General features: G+C 39.7%; 1 protein-coding gene across 6 annotated transcripts in view; it reads right to left on the bottom strand.

Moving 5' to 3' along the window:
* LOC101546627 (melanoma antigen preferentially expressed in tumors-like) overlaps window positions 1-9,598 on the bottom strand; it is a 71,128-nt gene extending 61,530 nt beyond the window's left edge. For 4 of the 6 annotated variants that reach the window (XM_055121960.1, XM_055121957.1, XM_055121959.1 and 1 more), the window contains exon 1: window positions 9,412-9,597. The gene's annotated coding sequence lies outside the window, so the exon portion shown is untranslated. Of the gene's footprint in view, window positions 1-9,411 lie in introns of all 6 variants that reach the window. The other 2 variants (XM_055121956.1, XM_055121955.1) reach the window with 1 other exon arrangement.
* Window positions 9,599-26,431: the final 16,833 nt, after the last annotated feature.

Raw genomic sequence — 26,431 nt, forward strand, 5'->3', positions numbered from 1 at the left:
GTTTTTTTGGTTTTTTTTTTTTTGCTTTTTGGGTCACACCTGGCGATGCACAGGGGTTACTCCTGGCTCTTCACTCAGGAATCACCCCTGGCCGTGCTCAGGGGACCATATGGGATGCTGGAATTCGAACCGGGGTCGGCCGCGTGCAAGGCAAACGCCCTACCCGCTGTGCTATCGCTCCAGCCCCAGACCAGGTGGTTTAAATAACAGAAATGGATTTTCTCACAGTTCTGAAGGTAAAGTCCAAGGTCAAATTGTCAGCAGGTTTGGTTCCTTCTGAGGCTTCTTTTCTACTTAAAGATAGCCAACTTTTCACTGCACCATCACAAAGTCATTTCTTGGCCTGTGTTTTCTGTATCTTACGTGTTCTAATCACCTCTTATAAAAATGTCAGTTATACTAGATTAGGGCACACACAAATTACTTGATTTTATCTTAATATCCTCTGAAGCTTCTTTCTTCAACAAACAAAAGTCACATTCTGATGTTTTGGAGGTTAGGACTTGAACATATGAATTTTTGAGGGGACACACACTTAAGTCATTGACACTCCTTTTATGTTATCTATATAGGCACACATAATACACGTATGTTAGGTCTGAGGCAGTACATGGAAAATGAGTGCCAGTGGTCCTGTAAACAAAGACCAATCTGGTATTTGAAATCCAGGTGTCCTGCTGTCTGTTGTGCCACAGAACCATCTTTATACTGTTGTTCTCTACTTGTCTCCTTTTGAGAATTTAATTGAAGGCTTCTATCCCAATGTCAAATGAACAGTAAAAGAGAAAATAGAAATAATACTAAATAAGAATTAATGAGAAAGGTTCTGAGAGATATTGCAAAGTTTAAGGCACCTGCCTTGAATGTGGCTGACCCCAGTTCAGTTCCCAGAGAACTTGCAGGCGAGATCCTGGAAAACAAGCACCAGCACTTCAGGATGTCACAGGAAATTTTCAGCACCACAGGGCAGGAGCAGAACAGTACCCTCAGGTCCTGCACTGAATTGCCAACCTCGCTGACTGAGAATCTCTGGGAGGACACCCCCCCGCAATACCTCCTGATGATGATTCATTTTCACTTTTCCATTATAACCAGGTAACTTACACTGTCACACTGTCATCCCGTTGCTCATCAATTTGTTCGAGCGGGCACCAGTAACGTCTCTCATTGTGAGATTTATTGTTACTGTTTTTGGCATATCCATTACGCCACAGGTAGATTGCCAGGCTCTGCCGTTTGGGCGCGATGCTCTAGGTAGCTTGCCGGGTTCTCCGAGAGGGGCGGAGGAACACGGGTCGGCCTCGTGAAAGGCAAATGCCCTACTGCTGTGCTATCGCTCCAGCGCCCAGGTAACTTATTACAAAGAAATGGCACTGCTGTTAGTCCATAATATCAATATAAAAACATTTCTTTCCTGCTGTCCCAAATCCAAATGATTTCTATAAAGATGATGTTTCAGCCATCTCTTTTATAGAAGAAAGTACATAAGAGAGACCATACATGTAATCACTGAAGAGTTATAGTATTGCATATCAGATAATTTATGTTGGTTTGTTATTTTCTCCTCAGAACTATTCTGTGAGACAAGTATCAACATACCTATTTTACCCACGACATAGTCACACACAACTTTTTTGAAGAAAGGGGCATCTTTCTGTCTCTGCTACTAGCTATGTTTTCTTGATGAGAAGGCATACTTGCTCCAAGGAGAAAGAAAAACTTTCTTCAGAGCAAATTATAAAACAATCACTATGATATGATAACAATGCTCTTTTAAAACACATCTGTATAAAAAGAAATGAAAGGAAAATATGTATTTCAATTTCCTACTGGCCCCTATATCTACATATCATTTGCTTATTAAATATTAATTAGGGGCCAAAAGATGATTCAGTAGCTAATGTGGCCACTTCTCAAGCATGATCTGGTGAGTTTCATCCCTAGGACTGGCCACATAGTCTGATCACAATCCTGGCATCTCTGCTGTCTGTGACTCACAAACATTTCTGACTGTAACTCAACCAGGTATGTGTATACATCTCAAATGGAGGATGAAACCTCTGGCAAGCACTAGAAATAAAAATATTCACCAGAAAAAAGAGCATGTGTATGAGCACAACTGTGTTTGACACCTCAGCCCCAGAGAACACCACAGCTAACGAGTACAACTTCCATCAAGCCATGAAACTGACTGTGTGAGCACCAAACCTGATGTGCAACTCCCGGCAAGCACCATAGTCAATTGTATGAGCACTACAACCAAGCATGTGTACAGCCCCTGTTCATTGCATATAAACAGAGGGAAGGGAATGTGGGAAACAGGAATTATATGTCTATTGAATCTAGGCATTGTCAATCCAATTACACATTTGCATTCTGTATCTTTCCTCTCTTGATCGCTAGACCTACATAATTGGAAATGCCCACAGGCAGCAAGTTAGAATGCACAAGCAAGTACCTAGACCATGTGAGGTAAGTATGATATCATTCATTCCCAGCAAGGCTAGTCCAACTTTGATCCGGAGTCCTGTATACCCAACATCTGAAGAAGAAAAGTTGAGTGGAGAAAGGTTGTTCCTTGAAAAATTGATGCAACCTGTACCTATAACTGTGTCCTCCTGCACAGTGTGAAGAAGTTACTATTTCCTCCACAACACCTAACTCCCAGATAGAGTGAAGGATGAGGATACACATGTGAGTTTCAGTCTTGACTCTTTCCTGGGTATGAGTCCTTGATATGTTCACATGGCAGATTTCAGAAATTAGTTTGCAACTGACTAATCCTCAAGTTAAGTATCCTTCCATTTAGTCAATTGAAGTATTTATCTGACGTGTTCGTGGAATTTATATCTCAATTAATATTTGTCTCAACAAGGGCTGGGAAGATTTCTCAATGGTTGGAATCCTGCCTCATGAGCTGAGAGAGAAGGCAGCTGGAATAGAGAAGGGATCACTAAGTCAATGATGGTTGGAGGGATCTTTCGGAATGGGAGATATAGGATAAAACATGATGGCCTCTTAATATCCGTATTGCAAACCATAATGCCCAAAAAGTATAGAATAAAAGGGAAATTGTCTGCCATAGAGGCAGGGGGGATGTTGAATGGGGGGGAGGCATACTTGGGATATTGATAATGAAAAATGTACACTGGTGGGGCATGGGTGTTCAAAAATTGTATGACTGAAACTCAAACAAGAAAGCTTTGCAACTGTATCTCATAGTGATTCAATTTTAAAAGGACAAAATTTAAAAATTACATTAAAAATGATTTGTCTCAAATGATGTGACAAAGTTAGTCAGCGGGAGTGATTGCAAAAATTGCAGTGATGCAGATCTTTGTAAAAACATTGAGAGGCAAGACCATCGTCCTAGAAGTCAAACTCATTTACTTAGTTGGTATTTTGTAGCCTGTAGGATAACATAGCCTCACGTAGTTTAGGTTTATTTGGTTACTCCCGTTACAGTGCTCCTATTCCTCTTTGTTTATTTGTAGCTTCTTTCTTAGTGCTTTGTTGACTTGTAAATAATGTTTTTCTCTTCTCCTTGAGTCCTTTGCATAGTTTATTCAGAGCAAGTCCTTTTTGTATGGACACAGGAAGACTTAACAAATGTTATGCTTTTGTAACCTGGGAGTCATTTGACTCTACATGATATTTTCCTCCAGGGCATCTGTTCTCTTGACCTAAGCCTCAGCTGCCCTTACTTCCTAGCATCCCCAAAGGAGGCTCCTGACGACGTGGGACCAGAAGGACCCAGGGCAAGCGGTGAGTTGTGTGCTACCCTGGCATCGAGATGGGCCTGGCCAAAGTGCCTAATGCTTAACTATAAGTTAAGAGCTTGGTCATGGACAAATGCTGTCATGATCCAAACAGTGATACTAGATTTGGACCCTGCTAGGGTGAGGAATGATTAATCTGGCCTGAGTGCTGTGGTCTGAGCCTGTGGCAAGATGTTGCCAGGAGAGCTGCCTTGCAAGCCTCAATGTATCCCTTGCTATGTCCATACAAAAATAACTAGTATTAAGATGTTAATGAGTTCCTGGACTAAGGAAAAGAAAAAAAACCTTAAGAGTGAGGAAGGGCTTTGGAGTACCCTGCCCTCAGGAAGGGCTTTCTTATGTTAATTTGGCTACCTGGCTGGTTGTAGCCTAGAGGGCAAGGTGGGAGAGACAAGGGGGAGGAGAGAGAGAAGCCAGAGAGAGGCAGCAGTTGAGCAGAGATCCAGAGAGAGGCCGGAGCTGGGAGTGCGGGAGATGAGAAAGTTTGAAGATTGAATAAACGGTAACTAATCAGCAACCAGCTTGGTCCTCGTTCTTCCTTCGCCTGTCCTTGACCACCGGCCGTCCCGATCCAGTCCACACACTGCGGTTCCAGAGCACCGAACGCGGGTGGTGAGACAGAGCCGCCCGGAGAGCCCGCGAGTGCACGCGCCCCCTCGGCGTGCTTTAGTTTTTTACAGTAGCCAAAATACAAAACATGAAAGGCAGCCTCTCTGACCAGCAGCAGCTAATTTCTGCAGGCAAATAGCTGGAGAAAGGCCACATTTTCTCACAATATCCGAAGATTGTACTTTGCTTTTGGTGCTGCACCTCTTGGGGGCATCATTGAGCTGTTTATCCTCTGAGAAATACTGCAGCAAGATGACGCGACATAGACGTTAAGCTTCCCTGCACCCACTGCCCCCTGTCAACTGCTGCAAGAAATGTCATACTAAAAATCTGTACCCCATGGAAAACATCAAATAAGGTCTCTCCATACGCATCTCATATCCACAGGATAGCCTCCTGATTGAATCTCCGGAACATGGAGTCATAAAAATTCCCTTTCATTGACTGGTAGTAAAACGAAACAAAACAAAACTGTCTCCCAGTGATGAGATCTGGATCCAGATCCACAGGAAATCGAGTGGAAACTGAAGTCTCAAAAGGTGCAAGACTAAGATGCCACCAAACATCTAATTCTACCTATTAAGTAGAAGCGTTTTCAATATTTTTCATAAGCTGACTATCTTCCCCAAGGGTTTCTCTAATGTCTGACATCCAGTATGATTTATTTCTCTCTTCTTTCTCTCCTCTCCACAGATGTGTATTCACAGTGAAATTCCTCAAAAACCATTGGTTTAAAAAATTATATTACTAAAATTGAAAAATAATTAGGGAAAAATGTAATGCTGCTAGTTTCATTTTTTAAATGATGTAGCAAGGTCAGAAAAATAATCTAGGAGTACAGGAGCTTGGCTTGCTGGCCAATCTCAGTTCAGTCCTTCACCACTGCCTCCCCCTAGCAACACCAGGAGCGATCCCTGAACAAAGAGTCAACTGGAGTGATTGACACATATTTAATCAAATATTCTGTCTATTTCTAAAGAACAGCTTTTTAGGATTAAATTTTGCATTTAAATCTTTAAACATTGAATAAATCATTTAGCCCTCCTCATCAAGTGAGTGGAAGTCCTAACTATAGCAAAAGGCAATCATGTCCCCAAGCAAGAAGGAATTCTACCAGGAGAGAACACTGGTGGACTTAATTAACAGCATCAACTCTTCATGACCAGAAGACAGCCTTCAAAGTACAACTGTATTTATTTCATGTACCTCTACCTGCTAACTTCCTCCAAGTTTTGAACTCACTAAAACTCTATAATGTCATGAGCCAATTTTTTAAAAACATAAATCTGCAACAAAACCTAATACACATTATTAGTCTTAGTGCATCCTGTATTTTTTCAAAAAGATCTTTACCACTAACATTGCAGTGAAATTATAAAACTTTTCAATTATAATGAAAATACAGCCATTAACAATGGCTTCAAAATGTATGGACCACATAGCTATAGAGATAATCTATGAAGCTTAGTCTATTTCTATATATGTACAATGCATGCTGCAAAATATTGCTGAGAGAACTTAAAGGGTGTCTAAACAAACATGGATCAGAAGATTTAGCATCATTAAAATGTCTATTTTCCCTAAACTGATGTATAGGTTCAATTAAAGCAAATTAAAATCTTAGCATACATTAAAAAATAAATTACATGTTTAATCAAGTATTAAATGGAGGACTATAGTGATAGTATGGAAGGTAAAGCACTTGCCTTGTACACAGCTGACCTGAGTTTGATTCCCAGAACCACATATGGTCCCCTGGGTCCTATCAGGAGTGATACCAGAGTACAGATCCAAAAGTAAGCCCTGAAAACTGCTGGGTGTTGCCCAAGAACCAGACTAAAAATCGAGTGGAAATATAAAGGACCTAGATTGCAAAAAAGAAATTTGAAAAGAAAGAACTTGAAGGATAAGCATGCCTTATTTCAAGTCTCACTATAAATTTACAATATTCAAGACAGTTTAGTGGCCCTGGGATATGACTCAGTGGTAGAGCACCTGCTTTGCATGTGTGAGGTTCCAAGTTTGATCACTGACACAGCCATCATAGAGTGCAGTCCCCATCACAGTTATGTGCAATCTCCAGCACCATGACAAGCGTGACCTGAGCACATCACAGATAAGGTGTGCTACCCCTGCCATCACTACAGCAAAACAACGAAAGGAAGGGAAAGGGAGAATGAAGAAAAATTAAAACTTTTGTTTTTCAAAAAAAACTGTTGAGAGAATTAAAATTCAAGCCACTGACTAGGAGAAAATATTTGCAAATCATTTATCTGACACATGACTTATAGCCAGAATAAAAACTCATAAGGATCAATAAAAGGAAACCACATACTCCAATAAAGTAAGCAAGGAGCTTGAACAATTACTCTATGAAAGACACACAAATGCAAAATAAACAGATAAAAAGATATTCGATTAATAGATCATTAGGGAAATATAATATCACTACAGACCTCCAAGAATAACCAAACTTAGACTGACAACACCAAGTCCAGTGATGTGTGGGTTAGATATCTCATACATTGCTGATGACAATGAAAAGCAGTGTGAGCATTTCTTAAAACATCTTGATGTTTTCCTACAGTGTCAGCCTTACAACTAACATCTGAGCCAGTCATTGCTCTCCTAACTTCTTACCCGAAAGAGAACATATGTCCAAGTATAGACTTGTGCATGTGTTCATAGCAGTTTATATTTTGCAAGTACCCCAAATTGAAAGCAACACAAATATCCTTCACCATGTAAATGGATAGGACAAATTGTTGTTGGCCCACCTAGTGCATTAGTCAAAAACAAAAAACAAGCAATCACATGTATAACAAAATAATGAATTTAGAAATAATTAAGTTGAAAGAAGAAAAGTGATATAGACAATAATTTCATCCACATAAAATTATAGAAAATGAAATTTATAGTGACAGAATGTCAGTGGTTGCCTGGGAAGGAGTTGTGATGTCCTCAAGAGGGACTCTGGAAACTAAATAGGGAGAGAATTTCAAAAAGGCATGAAGAAACTCTTTGGGGTGATGCTTATTATTTTTATTATACTACTGCATCTACTGGTACATAAGTATATCAAAATTTATTAAAACAAATTCTTAAAATATCTCATGTTTATCAACCATACCTCAAGATTGTATTTGAGGGGCTGGAGCAATAGCACAGCAGGTAGGGCATTTGCTTTGCACGCAGCTGACCTGGGTTCAAATCCCAGCATCCCATATGGTCCCCCTGAGCACTGCCAGGAGTAATTCCTGAGTTTAGAACCAGGAGTAACCCCTGTGCATCACTGGGTGTGACCCAAAAAGCAAAAAAAAAAGATTGTATTTGAAATATATGTTGAAGTTCATAATTTCTGGTGCCTTTAAATTAATGAATGATTCCCATGATTATGCTTTTGTAATGTTAGCAGGTGCACAATCTGTTTTTTCATTTGGTCCATTCTATGTATAACTAAAATAGAAATATTTGAAAAGCATGTATCTGGTAAAAGACTTAAATTCAGAGTAAGTAAATTTCACAAAGATTAGTAAGAAGATATATCTTCAATCGAATACATCCTAATAATAATTAGTAAAGATTTGCATTCATTTCCTAGGATATACAGAGATAAAATATTATATTCTAATAAAATAATCATAATAATATTTAAGAGTAACTATTTTAGAATTTATAGCTGAGCATCCTTATAAAAGAGCAAACTCTAATATAATAGCTAATTGTTAAGATACTAAATTCTAGTGATGGACATTTTTAACTACCACTTGGAAATTTTCTGGCTATTTAAAACTTTCATTATTTAATGGGAAATAAAACATGGTCACCAGGAAGAATCTACATTAAAATGTCAAATTGTTAAGAAAATCTAAGTATTTCCATATTATTTCAGAGATATATGAGAATGACTATTATTTCTAAAAATGCATAATAATGAAAATAAATCATGTATATTTGTTGTATGTGCATGTTGAAGACCAGGCAAGTTCATTCCTCAACTGCGAAACTCGTTGTTTTTTCAAACATACAAAAGGCTTCTCTAGGATGGGTCTTAAGAGCTATTTCAATACATGTATTTATCTGGACAGAATAAACGTACACCTGTTCAACCTCATCTCCAGTGAAACCAAAATAATTTCTCTACCTTTAGACCAGTTCGTGAACCTCAGGAGCTATTTCAAACACCCTTCTGTTCAGCTCTATAAACTCATCTGAACCAGGTTCCAGATCCTTCCATGCATGTAAAGGTTGTCTGAGGGCTGCTGGCCTGGAATTTTGCATAGACGCATCAGCAGCCTCCAGGACACAACCTGCCGTCATCAGTATTAAAAGCAGTAACCGGAAGAGAAAGATCCAGAAATCACTTCAATTACTGCATTAACTTTGTGCCTGGGTTAGTGACTAACACTGTACAATGGAATTGTGATCCTGAGAACCATATGTTACAAAGAGTTACTCACCACGGCATTTTTCTTTTACTTTCTCTCTTCCTCTGTCCCCTAGCTAAAGCGGGAAAGTGTATGGGGGTGGGGGGAGGGAGAGGACAGACTGAAGAGCAAGCCCGTGACCGATTCTCACCACAGCATGGTCCCCAGAACACCGGGAAAGTTACCTTCCAGCACAGAGCCGGAAGTAGCCCCTGAGCAAGCGTGCTCCTAAAGCCAAAAGGAAAAATGAGTTAAGGATTTACCTAAATGCATACAGATATTTTAGGTCCTGCCAATTTTCCCAGGTCATGTTCTTAATTATTATCATTGAATGTCGCAGTGATCCTGTGACATTCGTATCCCATTTACCAAAGGGGGAGCTGGGACTCAGCGTGTCATTACTTTTCTTACTACACCTCCTAAGCATCAGAAGGAAAATAGCTCCTGGACACCTCTGGAGCAAGACACCACACTCACTGAGGCGGGAAAGGACGTTAAAGCCTTTCTGTACGAGACTGCAGGCTGTGGGGGCTGGGGGAGGGGGAGAAGGTGGGGGCTGGGGTTGCGGCTTAAGCCCACAAACTGGCAAGACCAACCTGGATCTGGATCCTTTGTCTCCGGGCTTCAGACGCTGTTCAGCTTGCACTGCCGGGAACCTGCACCTCAGAGGAGTTCGATCTTCCAGCGATGCAGACTCTCTGGCTGTATTAAAAAGTCGTCACAGCCACCGGATTGACATGAAGATTCTATGGCAACCGTGACGCACTGGTTTGTCTTTCACACCGGAAATACCTCCCCATTCTCAACACCATTGCCCTGTACTGAAACCAAATACCTTAGCTCTTCCGGCTGCCAAGCAAAACAGCATAATTAGAGGTATTAGACTGACATCTGGACAAATGATGCAATCCTGCCCAATTTGGTGCAAAAACTACGTGTTTCTGATCATGCAATTTGTTGCTGCGTGAATGGATCTGAAAAGTATCATTCTGAGTGGTTAGTCAGAAAACAAAGAATCTCCCTCTTATATGTTATATAAACAAGCATAGTAAGCAATCAACATATATTCATAAGCAACAGAAAGTGAAAACTGATCATTAGTAAGAAGCATGTCACTGCAGGGGGTGATGTGGGGCTAGGAGAAGAATACACACCTTTTTCAAGTGCCCATGAGAACTGTCAAGATATCCTTGATCATAAAATGAAGCCTAACAAATGTAAATAATTAAAATAAAGAATCATGTTAGAATCATGTTATCTGAAAATAATTCCTGAGACATAGCATAAAAGGCTGAGCACATGATTTGCATACTGGAAGCCAATGTTCAATTCCTGACACTACATGGACACACAGAACAGCCAGGAATGACCCTAGAACATAGATCCTAGAGTAGACCCTGAGCACCTCTGGGGTGCAGAACAAAATTTTTTTAAGTACGAGTCAGCAGTACAAAGTTAAGAGGAAAATCTCTGAGAAGTTGAAAACTAAACAACATGTAATTAATTAATGGATTATAGAGTAAGTTTTCCCCTCTCCTTTTGTTGCTGTTATTACTACCAGAGGTTACACAGTTGTGTATAGTGTTTGTGTACTTGGTTGTAATACTTACTGGTGGTCTCACACTTTAATTGGCACAAACACTGTAGTGGTTCAGAGACCACAGGTTTAAGTTACAACGGGATTGAACTCAACATGTAGAGCACTATTAGGAAGCAAACTTGTGACCTCAAATATGGAAGGCAGGTCACTGAGCCACATCTCAGTAGGAAGTAGGAAATCTTGAGGGAAGTAAAAATATGAATTGAAAATATAAACCTTTACAGAAATCCTACAGCTACCAAATTTTGGAAGATCATAAGTAAATAGGGGACTGTAGAGATAGTACAGCAGATAGGGTGCTTATTTGCACATTGCTGACCCAGTTCTATCCTTGGCATCCCATAGAATCCTTCAAGCAGCTCCAGGAACAATTTCTGAAAGGAGAGCCAAGAGTAAGTCCTGAGCATCGACAGGTGTGACTCTAAATAAACAAGAAAAATACCAAAAAGATATGAAAAGAAATAGGAAAATGGGTTTATTGCAAAGGAGCACATAATTTTTTGCATGATGTAACTCTTGTGAATCCTGATTATGGTGGGGGTTACACAATTACATTTTTCAAGACTTACTGAACTGTATATGAAAAACTGACTTTAATTTTTGCAGACCTTTATAAAATATTTTTTATTTAAAAATTATTTTTTAATGAATCACCATGAGGTACAGTTACAGACATAAACTTTCGTGCTTACATTTCAGTCATACAATGATCAAGTACCTATCCCTCCACCAGTGCCCATTCTCCACCACCAATGTTCCCAGTATCCCTCTCACCACCACTCCATCCCCCCACCTCTGTGGCAGGCGCATTCCCTTTTATTCTTTCTCTCTCTTCCTTTAGGTGTTGTGCTTTGCAATACAGGCATTAAGTGGTCATCATGTTTGGTCTATAGTTTACCTTCCTTCAGCACACATCTCCCAAGCTGAGCGGGCCCTCCAAGCGTCCTGTACTTGGTAGTCCCTTCTCTATCTGAGCTGCCTTACACCCCCACCCCACACGTGAGGCTGACTTCCAAGTCATGGGGCAATCCTCCTGGTCCTTATATCTACTAACCTTGGGTGTTAGTCTCCCATTCTGTTACTTTATATTCCACAAATGAGTGCAGTTCTTCTATGTCTTTCCTTCTCTTTCTGACTCATTTCACTTAGCATGGTACTCTCCATGTTGATCCACTTATATGTAAATTTCGTGACTTCATCTTTTCTAACAGCGTCATGGTATTCCATTGTGTATATGTACCAACATTTCTTTAATCAGTCATCTGTTCTCGGGCACTTGATAGCCAGAATCTGGTAAAATGATTTTTAAATATGTGTCTTATTAAATGAAGTATGTAAGTAGCATATCAATATTACTCCTTGATTCTAATCTGTTATCTAAAAATAAATCAGTTGACAAAAAGTATCTATATTTTAATAGAAATAAAAAATGAAAATCAAATACAGATTTAATTGTAGCATTTAACAATAGGAATGTTGGTCAAGAAAAACTTTATCTTTGTAGAGTTATAAAATTTTTTGTGTTTTTTTTTTTGTTTTTGCTTTTTGGGTCACACCCGGCGATGCACAGGGGTTAGCTCCTGGCTCTGCTCTCAGGAATAACTGCTGGCTCGGGGAACCATGTGGGAATCCAACCCGGATTCGCCAAGTGCAAGGCAAACGCCCTGCCTGCTGTGCTATTGCTCCAGCCCCTTTTGTGTTTTCACTTTTTGTTTTGCTTCATTTAAGTGCCATAACCAGCAGTGCTCAGGTCTTACTCTGGCTCTAACCTCAGGGATCACTCCTGGTGGGGTTCAGGGGACCATATATGGGTGCCAGAAGTTGAACCCATGTGAGCCAGCATGCAAGGCAAAGTGCACTACACACTGTGCTGTCACTCTAGCCCCAGCTATTAAGACATTATAAAACACAAATTATTTATATGTATAAACCATTATGAAGCAGCATAATATGGGAGATATTCTGAGAAGCAGTAAGTGCAATGAGAATAAAAATGGCATTCAATATTTACTTAAAGCATATTTGCCTAAGACTTTGTTTCACTAAAATTAACATGAGTGATAACTAACTCCATATGACTTTTAATTTCAATGTACAAAAACAAAATTAAATTTAGTTGAATTAAAATTAACTTAAGTTAAATAAACTAAATTAAAATTAAACCTAAAATTTTAAATGTACATGATCTATGTTCCATATGAAGTCAATTTAATAAGGAAAAACATTATGCCTTGACTGCATGTAGTAATGTCTTTTACAGAATGTCAAATGATCAGGAACTATGACAGTATGATATAAAAGGGAAAACATCATGAGAAATATTGGCCTCCTGTCATGAACAAAGGAATTTCTATGTGTTTCAGACCCAGACAGAGAAGTGGAGCTTGGTATCTTGGTGAACACTGTTTTCCCTGTAGGACCTATATTCTGACATGCAATATTAGAAATGGAAGCATCATTCCAAACCTCTTTACCACATTCAATATATTCTCTGGGGTGGGGGGATCTGGAAAGTATCATTATCTAAGCCAAGGCTGGTCACATATCCTCATCAGTACTTTCACCATCCCAGTGCTAAGATTCCATTCCAAGAAAACATTCCACAGCAACCTGTAGAAGAGACTCAGCACTGAATTCTCCATCTAGATGGAGATTTGGCAGTGGATTCCCTATCCATGGGATACTCTTCCTGTCTTTTCTATTCTGTTTACAAAAATAGCAATATATGTAACTTCAATTCCAAAGCATTTTTGGCTTCCAAAATCAAGCATATTCACACCTGCTCAAAACTCTTCTGTGTCGAGAATGGGAAAGGATATTTATGCAGTACCCATCCAATAAAGGGTTGATATCAAGGATATACAATGCACTGGTTGAACTCCACAAGAAGAAAACTGCCAACCCGATCAAAAAATGGGCTGATGAAATGAACAGAAACTTCCCCAAAGAAGAAATCTGAATGGCTGAGAGGCACATGAGAAAATGTTCAACATCACTAATAATCAGGAAGATGCTGATCAAAACAACAATGAGATATCATCTCACACCACAGAGACTGGCTCACATCCCAAAAAACAAAAGCAACCAGTGTTGGCGTGGATGTGGGGAGAAAGGGACTCTCCTTCACTGCTTGGTGGGAATGCCGACTGGTTCAGCCCTTTTGGAAAACATTATGCACGATTCTCAAAAAATTAGAAATTGAGCTTCCATTTGACCCAGCAATACCACTCCTGGGAATATATCCCAGAGAGGCAAAAAGGTATAGTAGAGATGACATCTGGATTTCTATGTTCATTGCAGCACTATTTACAATAGCCACAATCTGGAAAAAAACAGAGTGCCCAAAAACAGATGACTGGTTAAAGAAACTCTGGTACATATACACAATGGAATACTATGTAGCTGTCAGAAAACATGAAGTCATGAAATTTGCATATAAGTGGATCAACATGGAAAGTATCATGCTGAGTGAAATGAGTCAGAAAGAAAGAGACATAGAAAGATTGCACTCATATGTGGAATATAAAGTAGCTGAGAGGTACAAGCTTGCAATGATGTAATTTCTGGCAGATATTTCTCTGGACTTAGTTGCTAAAATACTAAAATACAGAAATTCAAAACCATGCGACCGCTAGTGCGGCCACTCGACCTCATATCTCTTCATTCTCAGTAATGGAAAACAAATTATCAAATGCTTCCTTTTCAGCAGGTCCGACTTTAGGGGGTAGAAACTCCAAACAATAATAGTGAGTTTTTTGTTGAAATATTGAATGTAATAAAAGTAAACTGCAAGTAAAGTGAAATTTATCAGTTACACAGGTGGGGTGGGGGGCAGGGGAGGTGGGGGGTGGGGGGGAGGTATACTGTGATTCTTGGTGGTGGAATATGTGCACTGGTGAAGGGATGGGTGTTCGAGCATTGTATAACTGAGACTTAAACCTGAAAGCTTTGTAACTTTCCACATGGTGATTCAATAAAAGAATAAATTAATTAAAAAAAATAAAACTCTTCTGTGTCGAGACTGGCACACATTCAAAAGAACAAAAGCAACCAGTGCTGGCGTGGATGTGGGGGAAAAGCTAAGCTCTTTCACTGTTGGTGGGAATGTCGACTGGTCCAGCCTTTCTGGAAAACAATATGGACAGTCCTTCAAAAACTAGAAATTGAGCTTCCATATGACCCCGCAATACCACTTCTGGGAATATATCCCAAGGATGCAAAAGGGCACAGTAGAAATGACATCTGTACCTATATATTCATTGCAGCACTGTTCACAATAGCCAAAATCTGGAAACAACCTGAGTGCCCTAAAACAGATGACTGATTAAAGAAACTTTGGTACATCTACACAATGGAATACTATGCAACTGTTAGGAGAGATTAAATAATGAAATTTGCTTATAATTGGATAACCATGGAGAGTATCATGCTAAGTGAAATGAGTCAGAAAGAGAGGGACAGACATAGAGGGACTGCACTCATTTGTGGAGTATAAAATAACATCACATGAGGCTGACACCCAAGGACAGTAGATACAAGGGCCAGGGGGATTTCCCCATAGCTGGAAGACTGCTTCATGAGCAGAGGGGAGAAGGCAGATGGAATAGAGAAGGGATCACTAAGAAAAATGATGGCTGGAGGAACCAGTTGGGATGGGAGACACATGCCGAAAGTGGATAATGGACCAAACATGATGACCTTTCAGTGTCTTTGTTGCAATCTATAATGCCCAAAAATAGAGAGTATGGGGAATATTGTCTGCCATGGAGGCAGGGGGAGGGTGGGAAAGGGGGAGTATACTAGGGATATTGGTGGTGGGGAATGTGCACTTTTGGAGGGATGGGTGTTTGATCATTGTGAGATTGTAACCCAAACATGAAAGCTTGTAACTATCTCATGGTGAATCAGTAAAATTTAAAAATTTAAAACAAAAACCTCTTCTGTGTCTAGTTGGAGCTTTGCAACTAAATTGTGACTCCTGACTAGCATGGCCTTAAGGAGAGCTTCTTAAAATTTTTCCACTCACAATCACTTTTGCATGAGAAATTTTATACAACCTTGGATAAAAATAGGTATACAAATAAAAGTTTTACTGATAATAAGTTATGGATTAATTTTGAAACAAAAATTTTGAGACCACACAGTTACACAATTTCAAAAAGTTATGACCCACAACCCACAACCCTTCAGAACTCTAGGGCCTAGAGGGCCCTATGTGATCTGGTCCCTGACTTTTTCATTAGCTTGTTCTTAAACCACTAGCCCTCTCTTACTCTATTACATGGGCTTCACTTCTTGTCAAGTGGGCCTACTCCAGATCTTTGAAAATGTTGCCCTTTCTGCCTTTGTACTGGGAATCTCTCCCACACTAGCACTCTTCCATTCATACTGGAAGTTACAGTGTGTGTGTGTGTGTGTGTGTGTGTGTGTGTGTGTGTGTGTGTGTGTGTGTGTGTGTGTGTGTACTGCCAAAGATTCAACTCAAGACAATATACATGTAAGGCATATGCTTTACCACTTAGCTACATCCTCAATGTTCAGGTTACCTTTCACATGCAATTTCTCAGAGAGAACTTCTTTCATTCCTTGCCATAAAATTCCCAATATTGATTCCCAAAATTTCCTCTTTCACGAGATTCTGGAGATTGCCCAGTTAAAGATCACCCCATGAAAGTCATCTGAGCACAAGCGCTTAAAATAAAATGTTTAATTTAAGCAAAGTAGTTGATACAGTTGACAGCCTGGAATATAGTAGGTATTAATTTCCAATACTATACCTTCTTAACATTGGTGCATTTCTTTCCGGTAGCTGAGAAGACAATAAAGAAAATGACTTATCCATAGCACAAGGATAAGTCTGGTAGCGGAGTACCCACCTTTCATGCATGAGACAGCAAGTTTGATTCCCAGCACCATCCCACCAAGTATGCAAATGCCATAGTCAAGTGTTTGTAACCACGGACACTGCACCAAGGGAAACCCTGACAAAACAACCAGAAAGGGGGGCGGGGGGTATACCAGGGATTTTGGTGGTGGAATATGGGCACTGGTGAAGGGATGGTGTTTGAATACGGTATAACTGAGACATAAACCTGAGAACTCTGTAACTTTCCACATGGTGATAAAATTTAAAAAAAAAATAAAAATTAAAAAATAAATAAATAAAAAAGAGAAAAAAATAACAACCAGAAAAAAAATTAATGACTCACTAAATATCCTGGCAAAAGTGGATACGTGGGCAGCATTTTTGACTCTTCTGTTTCTACTGCAGATCTATAGTTACAAATGATTCATTTTACTGGATTTACAAGAAGGTCCCAGACCTGAAGTCATGTATGTAACTGAATTGAACTTATAGGCCTCAAATGACCATGATAAAGGCACAGTTATAAAATATAAAAGACCAAGTAATTCTTCTCTACCACATTCCATCTGACAACTTATTTTCTAGCACTTTTCGAGTCACAGATGACTCTGAATATATTACATAATGTACCTAAGTCTGTTTGCTTTCCTTTTTTTACATTCCCAGAGAGAGAGAGAGAGAGAGAGAGAGAGAGAGAGGGAGGGAGGGAGGGACGTGTGCCCCCCCCCGCTCAAAAAAATAGAGGGAGAGGGAAGGATGGGGGGGAGTAAGAGGGGGAGGGAAGAGAGAGAGAGAGAGAGAGAGTCACCACCTAAGAGTCACCTAAGAGTCACCTGAGAGAGAGAGAGAGAGAGAGTCACCTAAGAGTCACTTTTTCCCCTATACTATGGAATTGTGTAAATTCTTATTAAAAAGTGTAATAAGAAGATAATAAAAGGGCTGGAGTGATAGCACAGCGGGTAGAGCGTTTGCCTTGCACGCGGCCGACCCGAGTTCTAATCCCAGCATCCCATATGTTCCCCTGAGCACCGCCAGGGGTAATTCCTGAGTGCAGAGCCAGGAGTAACCCCTGTGCATCGCCGGGTGTGACCCAAAAACAGAAAAAAAAAAGAAGAAGATAATAAAAATTTTCTGTCCATGTATATTTTCTAGATATACTGTTTGGTATTGGAATTTACTTTTATATATATGTACACACATATATGTATATATACATATCAAGAAAATTACTCAAAGAACCTGAATACATGTTTATATGTTTCAGGGGTCACAGAGTTATTAAGAGAAATAGAAATTATCATAATCCTTATATGCTTGACTCAAGGCATATTAGAACCAGGCACCCAGACTTCCTTTTCAATGGATAAAATAGTGGGAACTCCCAAATATAATCGGTTATATTATGACCTGATACTCCAAATTTTAGGATAAAAAGTGGTCATATTTACATATTGTACTGATTTCATGACACTTCATATAGAACCCTTGTTCAAATGCCCTGGCAAGAGAACTGTTCAGAAAAGGACTTGTACTGCATTTGTTTAATTTTTAAGGGTCAAACCAAAGTCTCATATGCAAAACATGTGCTGTATTACTCAGCTATATTCACGAGTAACTCAAATATCCAACAAAAATTATTCTGCATATAAATCATGGCATGACCAAATATTGAAAGGTATTGGAACACTTGACAGTTTAAAAATTGTGGAGCTTTACAACTCTTTGGTGTGCTGTATTTTCCATAGTAAATAATAAAAAAGAACTTTAATATATTTTAAACTTCCAATAAATACCTAGGAGCTAAATTTGCTGAGAATGGAGAGAGAAAAACCCCAAGCATTTATTTATTTATTTATTTATTTATTTATTTATTTATTTATTTATTTATTTATATATGTATTCATTCATTCATTCATTCATTTTAATTTTGGGGCCACAACTGGCGATATGCAGTCAGAAATTACTCCTGGTGGTACTCGGGGGACCCGATGGGATGCCAGGGACTAAACACAGGTCTCCTGTATCCAAGGCAAAGGCCCCACCCGCCGTACTATCACTCAGGCCCCTAAATGTATTTTTTTGGCAAAGGAAAAGTTATCCTAATAGGACAATTTAAAAGAAATGTAAACTTGTCTGGCGAAAATTACTACAGAATACAAGTTCAGAAATTAACTAGTAGCTGTGGCAGCTGGCTTCATTGTTCTTGACCATCATAATGATCCTTTTTTTCCTTTTTGGGTCACACCCAGCAATGCTCAGGGATTACTCTTGGCTCTGCACGGGTAATTCCTCCTGGCGGTGCTTAGAGGACCATGTGGGATGCCAAGGATTGAACACCAGTCGGCCACATGCAAAGCAAATGCCCTATCTGCTGTACTATCGCACAGACTCCATAACAATAATTTTTGTGTCCTTAACCTCTCACTCCTGCCCAGTTCTTAGCTGCATGACGTGGCGGTTCTTCCCAGTACTCAGCCATACTGCTGTTTTGTCTTTTAGAGTTGGAGTAGGAGCTACGAAAATCTAAACACATAATTAAAGCTGATTTAGGAGTGCTGATGTTGGGGGCTGGAGCCATAGTACTTGCGTTGTATACAGCCAAACGGGTTCGCAGCACCCCATATGTTCCGAGGAGCACCATCAGGAGCAATTCCTGAGTGCAGAGCCAGGAGTAAGCCATGAGCACTGCCAGATATGACCCAAACACACAAAAAAGGAAGAAATGCTGGTGTCTTTGTCAATAAAGCAAAATGATTTTTAAATCTACCTGCCATTTTTTTTAATGAAGAGCCTGATCTGCATGGCAGATTCTATATAGTTTTCTAGGCACAAATAAAAATAAAAACTCAGCTCTAGAATACACTTCCCAGAGAGATGATCTCAGCCATCGGTTATATGCCTGGATAGCTAAAAGTGCCATTAAAAACAGTTTTACAATTATGCATCAAGTGATCATCTCAATGTAAGCCTCCTAACAAGTAGAACACAGGAAGTCTATATGAAAACATTATTATATAACTACACATTCTTGTACTGGAGCGATAGCACAGCAAGTAGGGCATTTGACTTGCACGCGGCCAACCAAGGTTTGATTCTTCCGTCCCTCTCGGAGAGCCCGACAAGCTACTGAGAGTATCCCGACTGCACGGCAGAGCCTGGCAAGCTAACTGTGGACTATTTGATATGCCAAAAACAGTAACAACAAGTTTCACAGTGGAGACGTTACGGGTGCCCGCTGGAGCAGATCAATGAACAACGGAATGACAGTGCTACAGTGCTACACATTCTTGATTTGATCAAATAAACAAAAATAAATGTAGAAGGGAGATGAATTACAGCAGGTTAGGGGACCTGTCCTGCATGCGTCAATCAGATGCAACATTAACTGTCTTCATTGAAAATCCTGTTGCTCATCGATTTGCTGGAGCAGGCACCAGTAACATCTTCATTTTGAGACTTGTTGTTACTGTTTTGGGCATATTGAATACGCCAAGGGTAGCTTTCCAGGCTCTGCCATGCAGACGAGATACTCTTGGTAGCCTGCCAGGCTCACTGAGAGGAGTGGAGAAATCAAACTCAGGTCGGTTGTGTGCAAGGCAAGTGCCCTACCGCTGTGCTATAGATCCAGCCCTCGTTGAAAATATGTGTGATAATTATCCTTATATATTTTTTTGTCTAAAACTATGTGGACTGGCTTTATTATCATTGTTTTGACTATCACAGAAATAACAAAACTTCCCTGTGTAATCAAATAATCAACACTCTGCATCCCCTTTCCATCTTGAAACATATATATATAAAGTTATTCATACTTGAGTTTCAGGCATACAATTTTCCAAAATCAATCCCATCACCAGTGTCAACTTCCCTCCACCAATGTCCTCAGATTCGATTCCTTCCTTCTCATCCCCCAATTGCCTCCTTGACAGGCACATTTTTAAGTTTGATTTTTGTAGTTTGGACCACATTCTTTCAATTTTGTTAGTTTTGTGGTATTCCAATTTGTAGTATACCATATACAACTAATATGTTCAAGGCCCCTGCCTCCTACTCCTGTTACCTCCTGCCCACCTCTTCTTAACCTCCCCCCTCAATTTTTTTCCTTCCTATCCTTCTCAGTTCTATAAATTAGGACCAAGGTGATATTAGTATTCCCCTTTGATACTTTGCATTCCAAATTTTGTCCTATTATTCTATACATCACAGATAAGGGTGAACACCACTAGATATCCTTCATCTTTTGAATTACTTCACTTAACATAACGTCCTCCGGAACTAGCCAAATTTCAGAAAATTGCATGTTTTGTTGTTTTTTGCTTGGGGGCCACATCCAGTTGTTCTCAGGGCTTACTTTTTTGCTCTGCAATCAATCCTGGCTGTACTAAGAGGACTATAAGTGGTGTCAGGTATTGAACCTGGGTTAATTGCATGCAAAGCAAGTATCTTACCTGCTGTTCTATCTCTCTTGCCCCTCAAAATTATTTCTTTGTTTTGATTTGGGAGGCAACACCTGGCAGTGCTCAGGGATTACTTCTGCTCTGTGCTCAAGCATGGCTTCTGGTGGTGCTGGGGACTCCTGCCAGCTGGAGATTTGATCCAGGATACACCACATACAAGTGACTTATATATAATTTCAGCACTTATATATAGTGCTGAAATATACCTATCAAATTCATTAAGGAAGTTGATTTTTTCCTCTTCCATTTTCTTTGTTGTTGTGCTCTCTGAGATACGTTAGTAATGCTCTCACATATCTGGTTTTGGTGCTTGCACACATGTATGGAGTGTTTTGTATTTTTTAATGAATCACCTTGAGATACAGTTACAGACTTACAAACTTTTGTGATTACGTTTCACTTATACAATGATCAAGTACCCACCCCTCCACCACCAGTGTTACCAGTATCCCTCCCGCCACCCCCACCTCATATTCCATGCCTCTGTGGCTCTGTGGCAGGCACATTTCCTTTTACTCTCTCTCTCCTTTTGGGTGTTATGATTTGCAATACAGGCACTAAGTGGCCATCATGTTCAGTCCATAGCCTACTTTCAGCACACATCTCCCATCCAAAGCGAGCCTTCCAAGCATTATTTACTTAGTGGTCCCCTCTCTATCCCAGTTGCCTTTCCCCAGCATATGATTCTGGCTTCCAAGCTGCAGAGAGATCCTTCTGACCCTTATCTCTGCTGTTCTTGAGAGTTAGTCTCCCATTATGTTACTTTATATTCCAAAATGAGTGCAGTCATTCTATGTCTGTCCTTCTCTCTAGTATCACTTGTATCACTTGTCATCCCATTGATCTTCGATTTGCTCGAGTAGGTGCCAGTAACATCTCCATTCGTCCCTGTCGCGTGCTAGTGTAGCCCAATGGTATCTGCTAGCTCCAGGAACAGGAAGAACCTCAAAATGTTCATTCAGGGTTTTGACTAAGAAGTCTGACCATCTCGTAGGTGGGGGGGGTGCCACGCGGTCTTTTGACGTCCCGTGGAATCCAGTCGGTAACAGCAGCTCTAGTCCAGAGGTCATCTCTGAATCACATTATGTGTCTGGCCCATCTGATTTTTGACTCCTTAGCAAACGAGACAGCATCCCTGATTCTTGATCATTGACAGAGGTCGGAACTCCGGATTCCTTCTCTCAGTTGAGTAAAACTCGATACTCCAAGCATAGCTCTTTCGATTCCTCTTTGGGATACCCAAATAACATTCTCATCCTGTTTGCCTAAGGCCCAGGTCTCTGAGGCGTATCTTAGTTAGTGCAGGAAGAACGTTGGAGTAGAAAAGATGTGCCCAGATCTGTAGGTTCTTTGTCCTCTTAACCACTTCTTCGACGCTCTTGAAGGCATTCCACACTGCTCTCTTCCTTCTGTGCAGTTCTGGCACCAAGTCGTTCCTCATGTTGAGTTCTCCTCCCATGTACACATAGCTGCTGCATATGGAGATGTTCGTTCCGTATCATTTCATTTCACTTAACATGATACTCATCATGTCGATCCAATTATATGCAAATTTCATGACTTCATCTTTTCTAACATTGCATACTATTCCATCATGTAGGGTGGTTTTAAAGTGGAATGAAATCCCCAACTTCTAGGTAGTGGGGGAATTTCCCCAGCTTCTGGCCTGTTTTCTTGGGCCACCAATAGTTGTGGGGTTTTTGACTTTATTTTTATAGGGGCCACACTGAGCACTGCTTGGGAGGCCACCAGTACTACATCCAGCGGTGCAGTGATAAAGCTTTGCACATGATAAGCGTCTGCTCTACCGCTTAACCATATGTCTGATCTATGTTGCTGTTTTGTTTATGTGTGAGTAACTATTTGTGCTTGTGAATTCATAAAATAAGCAGAAATATAAATAAAAGATCCTTTTAATGATAATTTAAATTTGACTGAGATGCTATTTACATAACCAAGATGTGGAAACAGCCTGAGTACCCAAGAACAGATGAGTGGATAAATAAGTTGTGGTATGTGTACTCAACTATAAAAACGAACTCCTGAAGTTCACTACAACTTGAATAAAACTGGAGGGTGTCATGCTGAGAAAAGTGAAACAAAGGGATAGATATCCCAGGACCTTTCTCATATGTAAAGGATAAAGAAACATAGTAAGAAAAAATGATAGATTTTCAACATCTCAGCATTATAGAACTGAGTTTGCTGAGCAGTGGGAGTGGGTGAGACAGCACCAGGAGACATTAGTGAAGAGATGCTAATACTCTAAGAGATGTAACAACATAACATTCATGAAACTTTATAAACATGATCACAAATCATGGTACCTAAATTAAAATTAATATTTAAAGTTTGAAGAGAGTCCAGTGATGATTGCTAAAGGTCAATGTGAGACATACAAGTGGGAAAACTGGCTTGGTGTGCTGAAGGAACAATTATAACACCCAATTTTTTAATAAATTTTTTATTAGTGAATCACCATGAGGTACAGTTACAGACTTACAATCTTTTGTGCTAGCGTTTCAGTCATACAATTGTCAAGTACCCATCCTTCCACCAGTGCCCATTTTCCACCACCAATGGTCCAAGCATCTCTCCCGCCACCCCCACCCCGCCTCTGTGGCAGTGCATACCCTTTTGTTCTCTCTCTCCTTTTGGGTGTTGCGGTTTGCAATAGAGGTACTAAGTGGCCATCATTAGAACATCCAATTTTTAACTTGATATGTTAGTAAGGAACAAGAGGAGAATCATATTCTATGTTGTATATTCTTTCTTTAATTGAATCATTGTGAGACACAGTTACAAAGCTGTTCATGATCAGGTTTCACTCATACAATGTTCCAACACCTATCCCTCCACCAGTGTAGATTTCTTACCACCAATGTCTCCAGTGATCCTCCTACTATCAGTCCTCCCCTCCAGCCTGCCTCCATGGCAGGCATTTTTCTTCTTTCTTTCTCTCAACTTTTGGGCATTATGGTTTGCAATACAATAATGAGAGCTTACGATGCTTGTTCCTTTACCTACTTTCAGCATGCAGTTCTTATCCAGAGTGATTATTTCCAATTATCTTTGGAACTATAATAATCTTGTTGTAGTAGTACTTTCTCTATCTCACCTGCCTTATACCCTACCACTTGAGGCAGGCTCCCAATGGTGGACCAATCCTCCTGGCCCTGTTTCTACTATCTTTAGATTTTAGTTTTATACTATGATTTTTGTATACCACAAATGAATGCAATCATTCTATATATGTCCCTGTCCTGATTTATTCCATTCAGCACGATATTCTCCATGTCCATCCATTTATAAGTGAATTTCATCACTTCATTTTTCCTGGTGGCTGTATAGTATTCCATTATGTAGATGTGCCATAGATTCTTTAACCAGCCATCTGTTCTCAGGCACTCAGGTTGTTTGCAGGTTCTGGCTATTGTGAATGGTGCTGCCATGAGCATAGAAGTGCAGATATTTTTCTCTGCAGTGTGACTTTTGTACCCCTGGGTGGGTATATTCCCAAAAGTGGTGTTACCGGGTCATATGGAAGCTCAGTTTTAGTTTTTTGAGGAATGCCCAAACTGTTTTCCAAAAAGGCTAGACCCCTCAGCGTTCTTACAAACAATGAATGAGAGTCCCTTCCTCCCTGCATGCACACCAGCACCAGTTGTTCTTATTCTTCTGGATGTGTTAAAGTCTCTGTGGTGTAAGCTGATATCTCATTATTGTTTTTATTTGCATCTCGCTGATGATTGGCCATGTAGAGCATTTTTCTCATGTGCCTGTTTGGCTACTTGAATTTCTTCTTTGAGGAACTTTCTGCTCATCTCTTCTCCCCAATTTTTGAATGGGGTATGATTTTTTCCCTGTAAAGTTCAAACAGTGGCTTATATATCTTTGCTATTAACCCCATATCAGATGGATATTGAGTAAATATTTTCCCATTCTGTGGGCTGTCTTTGTATCTTGCTCATTGTTTCTTTTGAGGTACAAAAGTTTTTTTAGTTTAATGTAGTCCCATTTGTTTACGTTAGCTTCCATTTGCTAATGGAAATCCAGTGATGTTTTGTCATTGAAATGCCTTTAGCTTCAATGTCATGAGCGGTTCTGCCTACATTTTCCTCCATGTACCTCATGGATTCAGGTCTGATATGGAGGTCCTTCATCCATTTTTATTTGATTTTTGTGCATAGAGTTAGAAAGAGGTCTGAGTTCGGTTTTTCACATGTAACTGCCCAGTTTTCCCAGCACCACTTGTTGAAAGGTGCTGGTCCCAGTTCATATTTCTTGCTTCTTTGTAAAAGACTAAATTATCATGTATTTTAGTGTCCTCTGTCAGGATATTCAACTCTATTCCATTGGTCTGCAGTCTGTCTTTATTTCAATACCATGCTGCTTTAATTATTACTGCTTTGTCTCACACTTTGAAATTGGGGAAGGTGATGCCACCTATCTTCTTTTTCTCAAGGATTGCTCTAGCTGTTCATGGTAGTTTATTTTTCCATAAGAATTTCAGGAGTGGTTTGCCTATTTCATGGAATCATGTCTTGGGTATCCTTATAGGGATGGTCTCGAATCTGTATAATGCTTTGGAAACTATTGCCATATTGACAAACCTTCTGATCCTTGAGAAGGGGATGTATCTCCATTTTCTCATATTTTCTTTTATTTCTTATTTTTTTTGTTTTTGGGTCACACCTGGCGATGCACAGGGGTTACTCCTGGCTCTGCACTCAGGAATTACTCCTGGCGGTGCTCAGAGGACCATATGGGATGCTGGGATTTGAACCCGGGTCGGCCGCGTGCAAGGCAAATGCCCTACCCGCTATGCTATCACTCCAGCCCCTTCTTTTATTTCTTGAAGTTGTGTTTTGTCATTTATCTTTGTATAGGTTCTTCACCTCTTTAGTTAAACTGATTTTGAGGTACTTGATTTTCTGAGGCACAATTGTGAACTGAATTTTTTTAATATCTCTTTTTTCTCTTTCATTATTTGTATATAGGAAAGCCACAGATTTTGGAGGGTATTGGCTTTGTAGCTTGCCACTTTACAATACAACCTATTGTTTCTAGGAGTATTTATGTAGAGTCTTTAGAATGTTCGTAGTATCATGTAATCTGTAAATAGTGCTAACTTGACTTCTTTTCTTCCCAAAATGCCTTTGATATCTTTTTCTCGCCTACCTGCTATGGCAAGTACTTCCAGTACTATATTGAATAGACGTGGGAAACATTGTCTTGTGGCTGATCTTAGAGGAAAGGCTTTTAGTTTTTTCCCATTGAGAATAATGCTTGTTGTGGGATTTTAGTAAATGATTTTGACTATACTGAGGGAAATTGAAAGCTTTTATCATAATTGGATGCTATATCTGGTCAAATTCTTTCTCTGTGTCTATTGATATTATCATATGGTTATATTTTCTTTTATTAATATGGTGTATTTTGTTGATTGACTTGCAAATGATAAACCATCCTTGAATCTCCAGGATAAATCCTACTTGGTCATTGTGCATGATCATTTGGATTAGCTGTTGGATTTTATTTCCAAGATTTTAAATTTGATGGTTCAATGAGGAACAAATGGAGAAGTATGTTGTATTTTATTGTAAAAAAACTAAATTGGAATAGTTGTAATTACTATAAATAACTTACCATGAATCTGGACCAAAATTATTAAAAAACATTTTTGGAGCTGG

This window comes from Sorex araneus, chromosome X (genome assembly GCF_027595985.1).
Source record: "Sorex araneus isolate mSorAra2 chromosome X, mSorAra2.pri, whole genome shotgun sequence".
Classification (NCBI taxonomy): domain Eukaryota; kingdom Metazoa; phylum Chordata; class Mammalia; order Eulipotyphla; family Soricidae; genus Sorex; species Sorex araneus.